The 16,476-nt window shown below is 39.7% G+C and overlaps 1 protein-coding gene across 1 annotated transcript in view; it reads left to right on the top strand.

The window, feature by feature from the left end:
- The first annotated feature begins 11,298 nt into the window (after nucleotides 1-11,298).
- The window catches only part of SPICE1 (spindle and centriole associated protein 1), a 59,322-nt gene continuing 54,144 nt past the window's right edge, over nucleotides 11,299-16,476 (top strand). Inside the window, exon 1 of the mRNA XM_058731387.1 lies at nucleotides 11,299-11,425. The gene's annotated coding sequence lies outside the window, so the exon portion shown is untranslated. The remainder of the gene's footprint in view (nucleotides 11,426-16,476) is intronic.

The following is a 16,476-nucleotide window of genomic DNA, read 5'->3' on the forward strand; positions in this document are numbered from 1 at the left end:
GAACACCGCCTGAAGTCTGTTCCCGGAAGTTGTCAAGGACGACTCAGAGCAGCAAGGTTTATGCAGTGGGCATTTCTTTCCGCCCCAAGTTCTTGCCTACTTTACCTCTGCAATGATTTCTTAAATTCTGGGAGAATCCCTGGGATTCGGGATTGTTTTTCAAAAGAGAGAAACCACAGTCCATCATTAAAAGGAAATACCCTTCTGGCAAAATTTAGGGGATTCAATTTAAACACTTGAGGAGGCAGATGAAGGGTGAGGTGGGCAGAGGATCCCAGGGAAGTCTTTGTGGAATGTCGAACAATCACACTTCAGGTGTAGAAGAGGACTTACTGTTTTATTTTAGCTTCAAGTTATTTGTAAACTAGAAAATAAGATAATTGCATTGAACCTGAAGGAACATTTAAAGAGAAGCCACGAAGAAGAGATGATGTTCAAAGAGTTAAGTTACAGATTGAAATCCTAGCATTTACTGTTCAAAGGAAGGTTTTTTTTTTTTTTAATTTAAAACTTCATTGAATTCCTATAACTTACTAAAATACCAAAAATTAGTTCCAAACATTTGGTATAATGTTTTATAACTGTGCAATCAGAAACCAATACTGATGGAAGATTGAGTTAGAGACTCCTTATTAGGATAATTTTCACTTAAAAAAATAAAGTTTAAAGTGCAGCTCATTGTTTTGAGAAATATAATAATTTCATCCAGAATTTGAATGATATTAAACCGCTGTATTTCAAATGTCTATGCCTCTTTTTAGGATTTAACAAAATTTCATAAACTTGAAGTTTCTAAAGTTCTTCCAGTTTAACTGGACTAGCCAGTTGAGGCACCCTCTAAGGGATAGGGTCATGGAGTTCTGCTAAATACCACAAGAGGTAAGGAACTCCTTATCCTTCTTTTGGGGGCAAGTGGCTACTTATTAGAATGATATTTCACATTCTAAATTGGAATCTGCCTCTCTTCCACTCACTGGCATGAATTCTGCCCTCTGGAGCCATAGGAATAAACCTAATCCTTCTTCCACATGACAGCCTTGTAGGTATTTGGAGGAGCTATGACCCTAACTGTAAGTAATGAAATTAGAAGCAATGAGAACAGATCCTTTATCTTAGCAAAGAACCCAAAATATTTACTTTAAAGCCATTATAGATGATATATATATACTAATTTGAATTATATATTACAAATCACTCTATACTGTGATCTAATCGTCATTCCACAGAATGACCTTAGGTAATTAACCTCCCAGGATCACAAGAGTGCTGTAAGGATAAGGGGGGTGGGAAGAAGAACGTATCTGACATTGTATTAGAAAGTTTAAAATGTCATATGGCCAAATATTGTTATTGTATGACTCCTAGTTCAACAGCTAAAAAGTTAAATATGGTCCATCAGCCAGGCTTGTAAAATATCTAACAATCCCAAGCTTGCACTGTGAGAGGCTAAATACACAAACAGATCATGACCAGACCATATATGAAAATAGACCTCTGACCCCAACCTCTACAGCAACTGGTCCTGGAAGACAAAACACAGTCTCTGTAGCAAATGGCCCAGAACAATCAGGACTTGGTCAGTGACTGCCAGCTTCCCCAGTTTTTGCCTCTGCTTCCAGCTCAGGATCAATTGGAGGAAGCTAAATATGCTCTACAAACCATAAAATGGCCCACTTCTAGTTAGCCTGCTCGCAGCTTCTCTGTGCTACTGAGGTCCAATCAGAGTATTTCTGAAACCTTCCCTTTTTTTCATTATAAAGCTTTCCCAGTCCCCTGCCTGCCTTTGAGTCTTGGTTAAACACAAGTGATGGTGGCTTGCTACAGCAAGCTCTGAATAAATAACCTCTGTTTTCATTTGAGTGGTTTTGTTTATGTCCCTAGTTTTCTTTTTTTTTTTTAATTTTTTTTTCAACGTTTTTTATTTATTTTTGGGACAGAGAGAGACAGAGCATGAACGGGGGAGGGGCAGAGAGAGAGGGAGACACAGAATCGGAAACAGGCTCCAGGTTCCGAGCCGTCAGCCCAGAGCCTGACGCAGGGCTCGAACTCACGGACCGCGAGATCGTGACCTGGCTGAAGTCGGACGCTTAACCGACTGCGCCACCCAGGCGCCCCTGTCCCTAGTTTTCCTTGAAGGTTCCGATGAGACGTTGTCTGCACTGCCTGTCACCGTGGACTCCATCCTTTAACCAGATGTGATACACACCAAGGCCCCTGCGCCTTACCCCTCGCAGTGTTGAGCGTGTGTTGACATGGTAAGTGAGCTTTGTGTCTGAGCTCCCCTTTCCTCGCTTTTGAGTTCTGTGGCTACCTAGTCTCAGTTGGACACGTGGGTTTTGTTATTGGTTCCCATTTGTTTGGCATCTTTGGTGGAGTCAGGCTGTTCTTTTTCATCCCTTTTTACTCTCTCTTCTGCTTCTGTTTTGTGCTATGTTGTCTAAAAGTATTGTTTGTCACAACGTAGAACACTGGGCCAGCATTCTTTTGGACAAACTTTGCTTTGGATCGCCTATCCTTTGTTTCATTTGTTTTGTCCTTAGAGTTTGGTTTTGATCCACAGAGAGCATTCTGTTTTTCCACCTGCCTTCAGGTGTAGGTCGTTGGGTCTACAATTGGAGGCAGCTACCTTCAAGTCGTGATCTCAAGACTCAAAGTGCACAAGCATCGTTTTCAGTTGCCAGCTCTTACAGGCTCAGCTAAGTCTAATTTTTCTCTTCCTTTTGGAGAAGTTCCTGATAAGTGTCTGCTCACTACAGTTCTAATTATTATTTTTTAATTAATTAACTTATTTTGAGAGAGACAGAGATAGTACAAGTGGGGGAGGGCCAGAGAGAGAGAGAGAAAGAGAGAGAGAGAGAGAGAGAGAGAGAGAGAGAGAGAAAATCCCAAGCAGACTCCATGCTGCCAGCACAGAGCCCAATGCAAGGCTCGAACCCATGAAGCCATGAGATCATGACCTGAGCTGAAACCAAGAGCTGGACGCTTACCCGACTGAATCACCCAGGCCCCCCTACAGTTCTAATTCTTACACCTATGTTTCAAGTGACATAACTTCACCAAGGATGACCTGGGCCTTCAATGGCCACTCTGTGGGACACTAGACTTGAACAAAATCATTTGACAGGTGTCTTAAAAAAGAAAAGGAACGAAGTTTTCTCAGATCCAATGGGGCCTACTTTTTGACTGGTTTGCAGAGGCCTTCAAATGAAATTTTGTGTTCAAAAATTGTTTCACTAAAATATTCTTTGGTCAAAGCTAGTGAAAACTTGGCAAACTTAAACAATAATCTAGATTCATTTCCATAGTAAGCCTTCCCCCTCCTGGTCCTCCAGTTGCCTTCCTGTGGCCCCCTTCCCTCTAATATTCCTCCTTCTGCACCTCCTCCTTCCTCTTTCCCTTGTCCAGACCTCCTATCTTTTCCCAACAATTCTCTAAAACCTCCAAATGCTAATTGCCTCCGATGGTCTATCCCTCCCATAAGCCAGGTATGCAGATGACTGTAGAATTTAAACCTCAGACCCAAGATGAATTAAGAAAGATTTTCCTAATCCCAAACAAGACTAGCAAAGATTCATAGAAGAATCTGTAATTCTTTGGGTGCACATAACCCAGAGTTGCCTGACCTATATCAATTTGTATGCATGTTGATCAGAACCTCCAGTGCTAAATCCTGGATAACACAAGCTGATTGGACCAATCTGTCTTTTTAAAAATTTTTTTTAACGTTTATTTATTTTTGAGACAGTGAGAGACAGAGCATGAGTGGGGGAGGGGCAGAGAGAGAGGGAGACACAGAATCTGAAGCAGGCTCTAGGCTCCCAGCTGTCAGCACAGAGCCCGACGCGGGGCTCGAACTCACGGACCATGAGATCGTGACCTGAGCTGAAGTCGGACGCTTAACCGACCAAGCCACCCAGGCGCCCCTGATTGGACCAATCTGGAGAGGAACCTACAGGATTCCTCTCTCCACAAAAAGCCTTAGGGTCAGGAAATGGGCTTGAAAAATAAGTCAAAGTCTTCTTAAAGCCATACCTGAAACATTTTTAATAAAAGTTGATTACATCATAATTCAATGGTGTAAACAAAAGGATGAAACTACAGGAGATTTCAGGATAAATAAAAATGCCTTTCGCCGGCACTAATCTTGCTATACTAAATCCTGTCATCTTTGCTTAACCTCTTCTTTGGAGAAAATATAGAACACGAGTGTAAGTATTTCAGATAACTCACAGATTTGTCCCTATCTCCCAGCCCTTAACTATAACTCTTGGGTCCTTGATCAAAAAACATCGTTTCCTGCTCTGTGATACCACATCTACAAATTTATTAGCGAGAGATATACTTCACAAATAGAACTGTAATATTAAAAACGGACACCAGAGGGACTATTTCCTGAGGTTTCAGAGGACTTGTCAATTCCTCATCAACTTGTGTCTGTTCTATATAATCCTTTCCTTCTCCACTATACTTAATGTATACTCCAGATACAGATCTTGAGATTGTACTTGACACTCTATGGGCTAATGCTCCCATGGACATAGGAAAAATAATTGGAACAGAATCTATTAAAGTTCAGATAGATATTACCAAACTGTTACCCACACATCACCAAGGGTAGAAACCTAAGCCAAAAAGTCTTTACGTTTTTAGTTGAGGGCCTTATATTGAGAGTCCTTTCATAACGTGCACTAATCCTTGTAACATTTCTGTCCTGCCAGAAATGGAAAGAATATATTGATTTATTCAAGATCTCAGGATATCAATACAATTGTTATCTTTCCTTCCCCATTGGTACCTAACCCAAATATCATCCTGTCATCAGTTCCTCCCCAAGCCACCTCCCTCAACGTAGTGGATCATTGCTGTGCCTTTTCGGGGTGTATCCCTACACTGAACAGTCAGTATTTTTTTTTTGCCTTCATCTGAGAGGACATGGATATACATGGGTAGCTAGGCCCTAAGAGTTTTTTGAAAGCCCCCTCCTATTTTCTTAGGTCCTTAATCAAGAACGCAAAGATACGAGTTTCCCTTGTGGTTTATTTCTGATATAATATATAGATGATTTCCTACTTTGTTCAGAGAAGTCTATAGCTCTCAGTCTTAGCAGAAAAAAGGCATAATGTCGCAAAAAAGATAAATTACAATTTTGTGAAAACATAGTAGTATATTTAGGGTAGGGAGGGAAAAACATTCTCTCATGACAGGGTAAAGACAATCCATGACTATCATGGACCTTTCACAAAACTACAACTGAGATGACATCTGGGTCTCACTGGATATTTCAGACAAGGGGTGCAATTTTTTTTCTGAGACTGTGGCACCTCTTTATGAAATGGCTAAGTCTTCAGTAAGATCCACTGTCTTCTGGGGTCCCAGGTTTTACACAAGCTTTCTTTAACCTGAAGAAGGCTCTTTGACAGTCTGCTTCTCTTGACATCCATAACAAAAGAAACCCTTTTGCTTATTTGTGCATGAGTGTTCTGGGGCTTAAAGCCTTGGAGTTTTAATTCAACTTCATGGAAACCGTCAAAAACCCATCACTTGCTGTAGCCTCACCCTCACCCCATTGCAAAGGCTGATACCCTTTGTGTTAGGGCAATACTGCCACTGCAAAACTTGTCGATGCTTCTGGGGAATTAGCTCCAGGTTCCCTGTTAGACTTTATGGTTCCTCATGCAGTACAGACTTTACTGCTGACTGAAAACACACAACACCTTTCAGTGAGTTGATTAACCTCTTATGAATTTCTGTTGACCCTCTCCCCCTTACATTACTATTGCTGCAACACCCTAAATCCTACCACTCTTCTGCTCTGAAGAAGAGGAACCCCATAACTGTGTTACTTCAGTGATGGGACTTTTTTGTACTTTGCTTGGCTTTATTAGAGACTTACATTGAGAATCTTGACCTAATATTTGTTCATGGGTCATACTTCAAAATTGAAACTGAAGTTATCAAGCTATCTCTAATGCTGTCACTAACCTAAACTGTCCTTTATAGGATAGTCCTCTATCTGAGGTAAAGTTAGTCCATATGGCAGAATTGATAACACTTAGAACTTGTTAACCAGCCAAAGACAAGAGAGTAAACATGCATGCAGATAGCAGGTATGCTTGTGGAGTAGTACATGATGCTTTTAGAAACAAAAAGGTTTCCTCACCTCTGCTTTCCTCACCACCCCATCGAAAGTGGACAACAAGCTCAGGAATTTTTAGATGCATTTCTACTTCCTAGTGAGACAGCTATTGTAAAGATTGAGGCCCATGGTAACAGAGATAATATGGAAGTTAAAGGACATGCTTTGGCAGATCATTTTGCCAAGAAGCCAACAAGCTGTCTTAACCAAGTTTATGATACTAACTAAACCCCCAAAGGATAAATCTCTGGATTGAGTCAAAGAGGCTATCATCAAATACTCACATTTAGCCTCTGATTTGGAAACAGAAGAATGGAAAAATGCAGCATACCCTTCACTAAGATAATCTTCAACATGCTCAAGAAGGCCATTTGGTGGCACCAGAAGATTTCATGGATATTAGCTGAATTTCTCCATGAAGCTACTCATCAGGGTAAAGACAAATTGCTTAATATTTCAAACCAACACTGGTGGGGAAACTTTAAAAAGACAGTGGAGATTATTTGTGGGTTATGTGTTACTTGTGAACAGCATATCCTGGAAAAACTGTAAAGATGAGGCATGGTAGGAACCAAAGCCTCAAGGATCCTTTGAATACCTTCAGATGAATTTTATCCAGCAATCACTCTCCACAGGATTTGTTTATTTTTAGGATGGGTTGAAGCATTTTCTTGCTGAAAATCTTGGCTGAAATTTTTTTCAGTCTCTGAAAAGCTACTTGATTTTGTTTCCAACCTGGGACATACCAATTTTTATATTAAATGACCAAGACATGGTTTATATGAATCCTTTTAAAAGAACTTTGTAAGGCATTACCCCTTCTCAAAAACTGTGCTGTCCTTACCACCTACAAACTTCTGTAATAATCCAAAGAAACATGGTGTCCTTTAATTAAAATTAGCAAAACTGTCAGAAATACTCGAGCTTCCTTGGGTAAAAGTACTCCCACTAGCCCATATGGCCATCTGATCCATTTCCTCAGGGACACATTGGTTATGTCCTTATGAACTGTTAACAGGAAGGCCCATACATTTAGAAATTATATGCCTGATATTAGACTCTTCTCTGCTGCACGGATATGTGGCAAAATATTGTACTATACCCAGTCCTATCATGAACAGCTTAAGCCCAGCTTCCCACAACACTTCTAAAATAGGCTCCTTATGGCCATTACCCAGAAATTTCATGTTGGAAGAGACATTGGATAAAAAAAATGCTCTTAAACCTCACTGAAAGGTATCTTATCAGATATTATTACAAATCTTGCCAATATGAAGAAGAATCAATGTCATTAAAAGATATAAGCAGTTGTGGAAACAAAGTCAACTGATATGAGAACAAACAGACTATTTATTCAGAACTTAATATAGGGAGGATTTCGGCCACTATCACTTGCATTTGTCAGAGACTCAAACACAGGAGGGGAGTGGAAAAGGTTTATAGTGAAATAAACTATAAAGGGAAGGGAAGACTTCAAAAACACTGATTCGAAGTTGGAATGGGGAAGCTGGAGGTAGACTAAGTAGAAGCAGGATATCTTATGGTTTGGGGAACACATTTGGCTCACATTTGGACCACCCAGAGAAAGCTATATAAACAGCTTTCTTAGTATAACTGACATATTTCTTAGTATAACTTCACATATTTAAAGCACACATATCACCTGTGTTATATACATACATATCCATGAAACCATTATCTATATATTCATTACTCTCTAAAGTTTCCTTCCTCCTTTATATCTCTCTCCTGCTTCCTTCCTTGTTTCCTTTCTATTCCCAAGTGACAGCTGGTCTGTTTTCTGTCACTATATTAGTTTTCATTTTCTAGAGTTTTATATGAATGGATCCACACAGTATGTACTTTTTTTTAGTTTGGCTTCTTTCGCTCAGCATAATTATTTTGTTAGAAGAGTTTTGTTAAAAATTTTCTAAGAATTTTTACATCTATATTCATGAGAGATATTGGTGTGTAGTTTTTCTTTTTTTGCTTGTTTGTTTTGTTTTGTTTTGTTTTTTTTTGCTTTTGTTTGTTTCTTTTTTTTTTTTTTTCTTTTTTGTAATGGTCTGGTTTAGGTATCAGGGTAATGGTGGCCTCAGAGTGTGAGTTGGGAAGTATTCCCTCCTTTTCCATTTTTTTTGAGATAGTTTGTTTAGAATTGGTGATATTTCCCCCCCAAATGTTTGTAGAATTCATCAGTAAAGCCATCTGGGCCTGTAGTTTTCTACGTGGAAGGTTTTTTTATAACTGGAATTTAAATTTCTTTAATAGATACAGAGCTATTCATTCAGGTTATGCATTTTTTTTTTTTTTGAGAAAGCTTTGGTAATTTATGTCTTTCAGGAAAGTGGTTCATTTTATCTATATTATCAAATGTATTACCATACAGTTGTTCAAAATACATTCTTTGCATCTATAGAATATTTCACCTTTCTCATTCTGATATTGGTAGTTTATAGGTAATTTTCCTGATCAATTTGTTTAGAGGTTTAGCTATTTAATTAATCTTCTCAAAGATTCAACTGTCAGTGTCATTAGTTTTATTATTTTTGGCCTATTTTATTGATTCAGTTTTAATATTTATTATTTTCTTTCTTCTTACTTTGGATTTAATTTGTTTTATTTATCTAATTTCTGAAGGCAAAAGCTGAGATCACTGATTTGAGATCTTTTCTAATATAGGTGTTTAGTGCTATATGTTTCTTTTGAAGTACTATTTGAGTTACATTTCACGAATTTTGTAATGCTGTATTTCATTTTCATTTAATTCAAAATACATTGTTTTGATTTCTTGTTGACTAATGGCTTTTTAATAAGTATATTATTTTTCCCCAAATTTTGAGGGATTTGACAAGAATCATTATATTACTGATTTCTAATTTAATTACATTATAGTCAGAGAATATTCCTGGTATGACTTGAATATTTTTGAATTTATTGAAATTTGTTTTATGGTCCAGATTATTGTCCATCATGCTAAAATTTCTGTATATACATGAACGGAATGTTGTTCTGGTTGTTATTCTTCTGGTTGTTAGAGTAGTGTTCTATAAATATCAATCAGGTCAAAATGATTGATAGTGTTGTAAAGCCTATTATAACTTTGCTGGTTTTCTGCCTACTTGTATTATAAATTATTCAGTGAAGGGCATTGAAATTTCTTAAAAAAGTTTTTTTTTAATGTTTATTTTTGAGAGAGAGAGAGAGAGAGCGCATGTGCGCGAGCATGGGTGGGGGATGGGCAGAGAGCGAGGGAGAAAGAATCGGAAGGAGACTCCACATTGTCAGCATGCAAAGCTCCATATGCGGCTTGAACGCAAGAACTGTGAGACCATGATCTGAGCTGAAGTCAAATGCCAAACCCACTAAGTCACCCAGGCACCACAGGGCATTGAAATTTTTTACTATAATTATGAATATTTTATTTTACAATGCAGTTCCATCAGTTTTGCTGCATTTATTTTGAAGCTCTCTTATTAAGTGAATAAATGTTTAGGATTTTTATATATAGGATATATATATTGGATTTTTACATATTTTTGATTGAATGTCCTTTTTGCCATTGTGAAATCATCTTTAAAATTTTTTTTTAATGTTTATTTATTTTTGGGAGAGAGAGAGAGAGAGAGAGAGAGTGGGGGAGGGGCAGAGAGAGGGGGGGACACAGAATCTGAAACAGGCTCCAGGCTCTGAGCTGTCTGCACAGAGCCCAATGCAGGGTTCAAACTCACAGGCCACGAGATCATGACCTGAGCAGAAGTCAGCTGCCTAACTGACTGCGCCACCCAGGCACCCCTGAAATCATCTTTTTTTTATCCCTGGTAATATTCTTTGCTCTGCAAACTAGTTCATCTAATACTGATAAAGCCATTCCAACTTTCAATTAACTAATGTTAGCATGATATATCTTTTTCCATCTTTGTGCTTTAAACTTCCATTTTTATATTTAGTGTATGTTTCTTCTAATAGGCATCAATTAAAAAAAATACAATCTGACCATCTCTGCCTTTTAATAGTGGTATTTAGACCATTTGCAATATTTATTTATTTTTAAAGTTTATTTATTTATTTTGAGAGAGACAGAGACAGCATGAGTGGGGGAGGAACAGAGAGAGAGGGACAGAGGGAGAGAATCCCAAGCAGGCTCCACAATGTTGGCACAGTGGGGCTTGAACTCACGGAAACTGTGTGCTCATGACCTGAACTGAAATCAAGAGTCGGATATTTAATCGACTGAGCCACCCAGGCAACCCTAGACCATTTACATTTAATATAATAATTGATATGAATCTATCATCTTGATATTTATTTCCTATTTCTCTAGCCTGTTGTTTCCTTTTTTTTGTGCTTTTTCTGCTTCTAGATTAATCAAATAAATTTTAGTATCTCTTTTGTAATGTCTTTTTTTATAAATATCTCTTTTATTATTTTAGTGATGGCTTTAGGTTTATGATGCACATCTTTAACTTATTACATCTACCTGCAAGTAATATTATATATGTCAGGAATAATTTAAGAACCTTACAATAATAGACTTCCACTGGTCTACTCTGGCCTTTATGCAATTGTTCCTGTGCATTTTACTTTTACATATACCATAAACCTCATAATACATTTTTATTATATTTATTTAAGTAGTTAATTACTTTTAAAGAGATTAAAATAATAAGAAAAATAATTGTATATATTTATTCCTAAAGTTATTTCTAGTGCTCTTCATTATGTAGACTCAGATTTCTATCTGGTATTATTTTCCTTCTGCTTCAAGTATTTACTTTAACATTTCTCATAGTGAGGATCTCCTGGTGATAAATTGTATCAGTTATGTGTGGAAGCAGTTATGTGTGGAAGCATTCTCATTGAAAAAAATATTTTTGACAGAAAAGAATTCTAGGTTAACAGCTTTTTTCTTTCAATACACTTAAATGTTCTATGCTGTCTTTTTGCTTACAAAGTTCTAATGAGAAATAAAATGTTATCCTTATTTTTGTTTCTCTGTAATGTTTCTCTCTGGCTGCTTAAAACATTTTTAAAAAAATTATTATTACTGGTTCTGGGCAATTTAATTATTATGTACACTGATGTAATATTCTTCATCTTTCTTTTGTTTAGGTTTTGTTGAGCTTCTGGAAGGCAGATTTGTGGGTAAAGATGTGATAGAAGGACTGAATTAGCAACAGGAGCTTATGGAAATTCTCTTCAGATTGCTTCAATGTTATCAATGAAGTAGGAAGCAAGGTCACTGGCTAAGACTGAGGACAGAGGAAGTTACGTTGGCCATGACAGAAGGTATAAAGTCGTCCTGTAGGAAGGTGGGAGAAATCACTGGGGCATCTTTAATATGGTCTTCAGGCATCTTTAAGGGCATACTTAAAATTAGTAATCATGAATTTAAAGTTAGCATGTTGGGTGTTTTTCTCTTAACAGTTTCAGCTGCAAAGATGCAGGCACTTAGTAAGGAGTTTTGCAATGGCCAGAACTGTGGTTTTCCCCAGAATTACAGTAATTCAGAGAGGGGCAGGGAGTTGAGAATGTATGTAGGGAGTGATTATATTGATTGACCCGTCAATATATGTACATAAAATTTCCCCAATCAGAGTGGAAACTGTTTCAAGGTAGTTCTTTGCATCTAGAAGGTGCTGAAGATGTATTTGCTGATCCCTGTACGGATGTGTCTTAACAGTAGAAAACCAGGGACTAAAAGAAGTTGTCTTACTGGAGCAAATTAACTCCATTTTCAAATAAAATGCTTTGTAAAGTCCTTACCATAGCCTACAGAGCTCTTCCTGTGCTGGGGCTAACCTATTAAGTCAGCTTTTCTAACAAGCTCCCACTGCTCTCTGATTTCCAGATATACTGAACTTCCAGTTTTTGTTTTTTTTTTTTTATTGCATTTGCCACACAGCTTTGCGTATGTGGCTCCCTCTGCAGGAATGTTTTATTCTTTCCTGGTAGCTGACTCCTGCTTTTCAGCTTTCCTGAGTAATTCCAACAAATATTCCTATAAATTTCGTATCTAGTTAGTATCTTCTAGCACTTGTCACAGTCCTAATTTTACATTTGTGTCTGTTGACAGCTGTTTACTACTATGCAGTAAGCTTTCTGAAGACAGGGATCTTGCCTATTTTTAGATCCCTCAGGACCTAGCATTAGTCTATGGCACATTGATAGGCGGTAATATTTCTGGAAAAAAAAAAAAAAGGTGAATGCAAGTCAATATTATATGTGAAGCTTCGTCTGGAGAGCGACATCTTTCTCTTAGAGAATTCACGAGAAACTGGCTAATGCTACATGCCTACCCTCGAAAGCTTTGCCCAGAACCTTGCACAGAGCACAGGGACGAGGAACTGCCTCCACCCACCACACTCCTTGCCAGCCTTTGGGACGCGCCTGCGCTCTGGCCCCACCGGATGTACGGCGCTCGGGTAGCCTAGGCAACATTCCGGAAGTGGCGGGCTGCGTTAACCTGTGGCGGGCCCGGCCGTTCTGGAGCCTGAAGTTTTAGTGGCGGTGGAGGCAGCCGTCGGGAAACTGCAAGGCAGGTTGTGATGACGTGGCGGAGGCCTTCAGCCTGCAGCCCGACCGAGCCCTAGGGACCGGGCTACAGGGCGGGGAGAACGGTGGTGGCGTCTGCCTTCTGTTCCTTAGAGCTCCAGGCGTCTGGGTGGAAGATCTTTACTACGGAAAGCGCACGGCGACTCTGTGTTTTGCTAGTGTGTGTGCGTGTCAGGTTGCGTGTCTGGGTGTGTTGCTGTCTGGCACGCTCCCCTTAGGCGTACCCTGAGTGTGTGCACCGCTGTCGGGCACTTGTGCGCAGAGCTGAGAGTTGGGGCTACCCTGTTGTAGCTTTTAAGGAGTTTACAGTCTAGTAGGAGACAGACTGACTACCCAGGGTACTTGGGGACTGGGAGGGTCATTTAAGTCGACTGATGGCCGGGAAAGAGTGTATCAGGAGGGGCAGCTTGAATGAGTGGGAGTTAGCCGCGTGGAAGGAAGGGAGTGAAAGTGTGAAGGGTGTTCCACGCGGAACGTAAAGAATAGGTGGAACTACTCGTGAAGACGAGGGCTGAATGTATGGGAGATGTGAGGAGAAAAGACTGGAAAGAAAAGTCAGCCGGGCCACAAGGCAGGGAGAGGGTCCGAGTGCCTAGCTGAGTTGGATTCCTTTCTGCAGGAGGGAGCCATTAAAATCTTTTGGGGAAGAAAGCAAAGGGCTGAGAGCTATATTGCATTCTTACATCTGGGTAGAGGATTGATTGAAAGGACAGTGTTTGGAAAGGACAGCGTTTGGACTTGTTTCCCTTTCATCAGTTTTCCACTAGTCAAATCTCATCATAATTTACCTTATCTAAAATCCTCCAGTGACTTCCTATGGGTTCTTTAGAATAAGTGTTCAAATTACTGTAGTTTACAAAGCCATGATCTGGCCTCCGCCTTTCTTTTTATCCTCTTTTTAGCCTCTCGCCTCAAATCTGTTAGTCAAACTGCTCAAACCACTTGTAAATGCCTTTTCTGCCACCGGAAACATTTTTTCCCCCACTTCTAGCTTTATTCATACATTAGCTCTCAGCTTAAACATTTTGGGGGCAATTAGAGGAATGCAGTGGTCTTTTCTTACTTTGTAGAGTAAGGTATTTCCATGACACTGAATTTACTTTCTGTGTTATCCATTTATTGCAATTACTCATTTAATTGTGGTCTTCTGATAAGCCCTAAGCTCTGTGAGGGTGCAGCCTATTGTACTTTCTTTCTGTATCTTGTGCCTGGCGCTTGGCAGGTGCTTTCAAAATATTTGTTGAAATAACGGATAATGAAATGAGCAAATGGGTGAAAGGAAGTTCAATTAGGAGAAATGAGAGCTTGGACAAAAACAGTGGTGGTAGAAATGAAGTGGGGATAGGGGAGAGACATATTTCAGGGAAAGAATGAATAGATCTGGTATCTGATTGGAACAGAAGATGATGCTAAGGTTTTAAACCGGAGCAAACAGAAGGATGGTAATTCTGTAAGTTCGGAGCACGCCAATTGTGTATTAAGAACTAGAGGTTGGCGGGGAGGATGGATGATAAGCTGTATTTTGACTACACTGTATGTGAGATATTTGGAAGATGTGCCCAGAAGGCAGTTGGAAATGAGGTGTGTTGAGGAAAGGTGTGGAGCCTTGATTTGTGCTTGTTTGCTCAGTGCATCTGTAGTTTTGCTTAAGGGTGTGGGTGAGATCACTGAGGGAAGAGGTGAACTGCCTATTGGTGATCTAGCAGACAAGGTCCATAAGAATTGGCACCGTATTAGACCTGTTTACTATTTTATCGCCAGTGTCATCCAAAAAGAATTATTGCATGAAGAGAGAGGGTGTCCAATGGAAAGACAAGAGGATTGGGATACAACTGGGTGAGGCTTCTTGGTTATGTGGTATCTGAGGAGGCGCCAACAGAGCCTGCAAAGAAAAGGATAGATGAATAGGAGAGAAACCAGAAGGAAGAGTGCCATGGAAGTCAAGGGAGGGGAGGGCTTCCAGGAGTGGGAGTCTGTAGAGTTGGAAAGGGCTTGAAAGGTAAAACGAAACCAATAATTTTATCTGTTAGGAAGCTATTGATATTTTAGATTTTCTCCGAACAGGCCTAGATTTTCTGGGCTGTGCTGATTTTGTACTCCTTAGTACTACAAACCGTCAGAATATCTCTACAATCTGACATTTCAACATGTAAACTATAGCTCCCGTATGAAATCTGATTTCTCTGAGTAGCACAAGAATCTCTCTGTCAGACCATAGAGTCTGATCCTGGGTTAAGAAAAATATGGTCATCCTTATTGGTGATGTTCAGGAGAACACTTTTCAGTGCAAAGGTGGTTCCCATGTTACAAAAGTTTGATGTGTAACTGTGGGTTAGTACATAAAAGTGCCAAAATATGCCTCTCCTTCATTCCTTCATGAAATTGGTTGGTGGAAGGAAGTCCATAGGTGGGATAGCAGCTTAGTTCTACCTTTGTGATCTTAGCACACACAGGCTGAACTTAGAGTTGGCCAGTACATTAGTCTCCTGTGCTGTGTAACAAATTACCACACACTTCGTGACTTAAAACAATACTCATTTATTATCTCACAATTCCTGTGGACAGGGTACTGTGCTTAGGGTCTCACAAAGTTGTGATTAAGGTGTTGGTGGTCTGCATTCTCATCTGGAACCCAGCTTGGGAAAAATCTTCCGTGAGGCTCACCTCACTTAGGTTGCTGGCAGAATTCATTTCATTGTGTCTGTATGCCTTGTATGCCTTGGGAGGGGGGCGTGGTGGTCTTCATACTGACTTTCTGCTGGGGGCTTCCCACAGTTGTCTGAATTCCCTGCCATATGGCCCCTCCCCCCTTTTTAAGTAGGCTCCACGCCCAGTGTATGCTCTGTGTGGAGCCCAAGGTGGGACTTGAACTCATGACCTTGAGGTCAACACCTGAGCTGAGATCAAGAGTCAGACGCTCAACCAACTGAGCCATCCAGGCACCCTCCCTGCCCCCACCCCCTGCCCCCACCATATGGCCCTTTTTACAGACAGTCACAGTGACAGTTGGCTTCTTCAAGGCCAGCAGGAGGACTCTCTTGCTCTACTCTCCTTATATAACATAAGGCTTATATATAAGACTTATAAGACTATATATAAGACTTATATAACATAATGTGATCAAAGGAAGGATATCTCACATTTGTCTTGTTTTACTGGATAAAACAAATCACGGGGGAAAAAAAACTAAATAAGCCATGGATCCTGCCCAAACTCAAGGGTCAGGGATTATACAATGGTCATGATTCATTGTGAGTTGTCTTAGAGTAACCACAGCCAGCTTTGCTAGGCTAAATTGAAGTAAAAAAAAAAAAAAAAAAAAAAAAAGATAACAGTTGTATACTGTCTCAGTTCATTCAGACTTTCATAACAAAATACCAGACTAGATAGCTTATAAATGAGAGTTTTTCTTCTCATAGTTCTGGAGGCTGGGAAGTCCAGTATCAAGGCTCTAGCATGGTCGTGTTCTGGTAAGACTCCTCTTCCTGGTTCATAGCCAGCATACCTTGCTGTGTCCTCACATGGTGAAAGGGGTTAGAGATCTCTCTGGAGCTTCTTTTATGACGGCACTAGCCTCATTCATGAGGGCTCTGCCTCCCAAAGACCCCACTTTCCAAAAGCTCCATCCATCTCCTAATTCCATCACTTTTGGGGGTTAGAATTTAACATGAATTTTGGGGGGACACATTCAGACCATAGCATATCCCTTCATTTCACCACTGTTTTCGGCAGTGAATATGGAGGTGTTTTGAACCTAACATTTTCTTATTTTCTTATTGATAACT

This window comes from Neofelis nebulosa, chromosome 5, assembly GCF_028018385.1.
Source record: "Neofelis nebulosa isolate mNeoNeb1 chromosome 5, mNeoNeb1.pri, whole genome shotgun sequence".
NCBI classification, from domain to species: Eukaryota; Metazoa; Chordata; class Mammalia; order Carnivora; family Felidae; genus Neofelis; species Neofelis nebulosa.